Below are 4,332 nucleotides of genomic sequence, written 5' to 3' on the forward strand. Positions count from 1 at the left end.
GATATTATGGTTCTTGATTTAAAGTGATTTTTAATAGAAGGGACATTTGAACGGAAACTCAAAATATCTAAAGAATGTTAACGTTGACTCCTATTTTCATAAATTCAAAATATTTAAAGAATGATAGCTGACACCTATTTGCATATTATTTAAAAAAAAAAAAACTTGTATAAACCCTGAAACAAAATGTTTTAAATGGTTGTTCAAGCCAATTTTTTAAATCCCTATACTCAGAACGTTACATTCCATTCTGAAATCAGTATATTGTATGTTACCATTACTTAGAGGCATGATGGGCTGGTGAACTTAAAAGCATCTATAGGCGGTTCCAGAATGGTGAGGAGCGGGGCGCAAGTGACCATTATTTGAAAGCATATCAAACTATTAAATTTCATCATAACACCATGTATAGGCCTACCGAATACGGCACTTCATATCACTTATGAATAAAAAAAAATATCGGGTCTACGCCCCAAGTCAGACGATGACAAATTTATTCCATTGACCAGTATATTACCTTGATCTAACATCGTTTACTTAGTTTTCATTCTATCGTTGACTTGTAATAATTAAGCATGCCATCTAGTACGGTAAGAACGGGTCCCGAGGGTAAGAGGTACCGTATTATTCATATGCAGCGCAGACCCCTTAATATTGAAACTTATTAATAAATTTACCTTAATATTACTATACCTTATATTTTAGTTGGTTTTAAAGGATTAGCCCGACAATACAAAAGAAATTATTTTTTAAGTTAAATTGTGCGCCCCTCTCTGACCCGAAATCCTGTACCCGCGCCTGGTTAGTTTAAAAAAATCTTAACTTGATACTCTTTAAACGTGCAGGTTTTTTTCACATGCCGGTTCACCGGAGATAGCAAAGTGCAATATTTGGTCCTATTGTATCTAAATTGTATTGATATATACTATCATTACATGATAAATTCATTGTCTTTTTAAGGAGTACATGTAGGGGGCTTGTGGCGCAATGGATAACGCGTCTGACTACGGATCAGAAGATTCCAGGTTCGAATCCTGGCAAGCTCGCGTGTTTACATTTTATCTGCATATATCTGCATCTGTAAAATCTGCTCACACAATAGACAACTAATCTTGCTAACGAGAAAGAAGGAAAGACAGACAGTCTGTTGTCAAACTGACCTATCGAGACCCATGGACTTCCTGCTGTCGTGAAGGTTAGGACACGCTTTCCTTACATATCCGATATAAGTCTATATCATTACAAAACGACGGCATTTTTTTCTCGGGTACGATCGGGATCGTTTTCCACCCGGAGAGAATGAAAGCAAAATTTGGAAATATTCAGGAATATTTCTGTTAAAATGTGAACACAAGTTTGATGGAAAGACATGAACAGCTCCGATTGTGAGCTTTAGAGGTTGTACAAAGGGGGATGTAAACGATGTGTGCATCAGGACAAGGCAGATAGTCCCGGTTAATGTTCGGTCGCTTTATTCGTGGTTAACAACGATAACAAGACGTCAGTAGGATTTTTTTTAAATCTTGAGTAATGTTGTCTGATAGTAAGGTTGGTTGTGATATCAATGTGATATTAAACTCTGAGATAATGGGTCCTGAAGATGAAGTTAGGTAGGACACAGGTATTGCGTGCACACCTGTAATTACCTTCACATCCAGGTGTACCTTACTGGTTATCGGATACTTTTGTATAGAAACAAGACGAATTCTATACCCTGCTACCTCGTACACCAATGTTTCTCTCATGCATAATGATAGCTACCCGACCAAGTGATGCTGGTGATTTTTACACGGATGGGTATGGATTTATGACCACGCTTACCCTCGGGAGGCAGATCGTCTGTCTTCTAGCGGTGTCAGTTGATCCGGATCCTTTTAATTTCTAGTGCCATGACAATCGGCGTGATGGGGTAGAACAAATTGTCCCTCCCTGACAACGCTTCCTGGCTATTATTTCCACTAGACGGCTCCCTTTGTAAATATATGATAAATAGAACATCTAACTCGTCGTAAAATAGTACCGCATATATCTGGTCAATGATGTGATTGTGACTTGAGAAGATTTTCACTCCATCGGTACAATCGTACTTTCCAAGCTCATGAGAATGACGGAACTTAAAAGCTTGGCAAGAGCGAGCCTGATAACAATTGTAGAGACATCTCATAGAGTGTAAAAGTGTCGTCAAAATGTACAACTTAACTGTAGTTTTATTTCATTATTTTTTTTTGTCATTATTTTTTATGCTTCTTTCCTGCTTTATTTATTTTACATTTTAACATGAAAAATTACGACCTTTCGGCTTTTCAGCGGACGAGAAACTATAGGGAAATGTGTAGAAAGAAAATATCATGAAGAGTACGGAGTGTTAAAAGCTGTTCATGGGGGACTATTCTGGGTGTCTGTGACTTATTTTTTTCGGCCTGAGGTGACAAAGGTCGTAGTTGGCAGTAAAAGTTTGATGTGGTCTCGGCGAGACTGGTCGTTCGCAGTTTAACGGACACAAGGTAAACTTGAATCGACCACTGGTCAAAGCTAGGTCGCAATAGCAGAGTCAATAAATGGTCGTTATACGGGAAAGTGGAATTGCCGTACAACTAAAACGACAAATACAAAGATATACATTAGAACAAAACTGGAATGAAAATGATTGTCTCAATGGCGAGGCATCCTCGATACTTCAGAGATTGCGATCACGTTCTCTCTCTGCATCCCAAGAACATGTCATGACAAAATTGAAGGCACAGACGAAGTAATTTGGTTGGTTTCAGGATACGTTGCTTTTGAAGATTACAACTTCAAAGTCATTACAATATACCATTATGCGACCTCAAGATTTGTTTGATTTGTATCAAAGGATCAAACTAGTCCTTTCAATTTGTTCACAAAGTGTCGCACACGGAACCTTCAATTTTGCCACAGAAATGAATAGAGTGATAGCGTATCCCTTGGAATATTGAGGACGATGGCACAGGGTGGTCGCAATGTTAAGGCGGTCGCGTGGAGGGGTTTCACAGTGCATAAAGTTGGACGCGAAAGTCTTATACTGGCTATCAATGAACTATGTTAAGTGAGTTGTGAAATCTGAATGTCGCTGAACTATTTGTGAACCTAAACCCTAAACAATGTACTTTATATAGTGGGAAGAGAAAACTCCAATCAGGGTACCAGTGACCTATTTGACGATGTAACAGAAGGGATACGTTAGATAACATGTATGGTCAGAGCCTCGCTGTGGATGTTGGTGACTTTTTTGTTTTGACCTCCAGACACTGTACGTTATTCCAGGTACATTGCCTTATCTCTCGTAGACACAAACTTGTCTTGATGCCGATCTCGCGGCTACAGCTACAACCATCTGTTTTGGATAATATCTTTGTTTATAACCGCTTTGGGACGGAACGGTCGGGCGACATTTTTGTCAGTCTTCGCGTCAGTCTGTTGACCTGCTGTTTTATGCAGAGAGAAATTTGAAGCAGCCACAGATGGACATTTTCTTTTGTATTGGGTTATCTTCCCCTTTTCTGACAAAAATCATACGAGTCTGGTTCTTTTGAAATATACCTGTGACGAAGATTAATCTCACTCCTAGAGGTAACAAACACATTTTCGATAGATAAACAGGTGTTTACACCATTTAAACGTTTACTTATATCTCAGTCATCAGTACAGTACATTAGATCAAACACTTCACTGAAAACACATGACTTTCTCGATACACGGGGAATGGCTTTGAACTTAGAAACTAAGTGTGACAAAATCTTCCAAACTGGAAAAAAATAGCAAAACATATTCAAATTTAATCATGATTTATAGGTTTATTATGAAGCTAGCTAACAACCATCTGCAGTATTGGACAGCTAGCTATATCTATAGCTCATTATTTCGGAAAAAATAAATTGCGTTTATGAAAATAAAGAGATTTTGACATAGGGAATGGGACCCATATTCGGCCCGGATTTCCGCAGAAATAAAAAAAAAACTGATACGGAACATTTAATGTGATGCAAATTAATTTTGATCATTTTTATGAATACATGTTTTAATATTTCCTCATATATTTTTCTTTGTTCTTTTATCATCATTTACGGAATTAGATCCAAGTCCATCAATACATGATATTGTTAAACGTCCTACAGATTTTCAACAATCAAATTGGACACTGTTCAGAATTTTAGACTATATATTTCTAATTTGGTATACTTATCTACCTGCATATGCTTAAATACTAGTATGGCCAGTTATACCATTTTTAGGCTCGGACAACGAAATAAAATCTGTTTGATAAAACTGTTTGCTGATGATAATATATACTTTTATTTTCAATAAAAAAAT

The 4,332-nt window shown here is 37.3% G+C and overlaps 1 non-coding gene across 1 annotated transcript; it reads left to right on the top strand.

Annotated features, from left to right (window-relative positions):
* Positions 1-973: 973 nt before the first annotated feature.
* Trnar-acg (transfer RNA arginine (anticodon ACG)) lies at positions 974-1,046 on the top strand. Its single transcript has one exon. It is a non-coding gene; the product is annotated as a tRNA-Arg (tRNA).
* Positions 1,047-4,332: the final 3,286 nt, after the last annotated feature.

The sequence above is a fragment of the Ylistrum balloti genome, unplaced genomic scaffold, assembly GCF_031769215.1.
Source record: "Ylistrum balloti isolate Yb309-2 unplaced genomic scaffold, AGI_CSIRO_Ybal_v1 Utg369624, whole genome shotgun sequence".
NCBI lineage: Eukaryota > Metazoa > Mollusca > Bivalvia > Pectinida > Pectinidae > Ylistrum > Ylistrum balloti.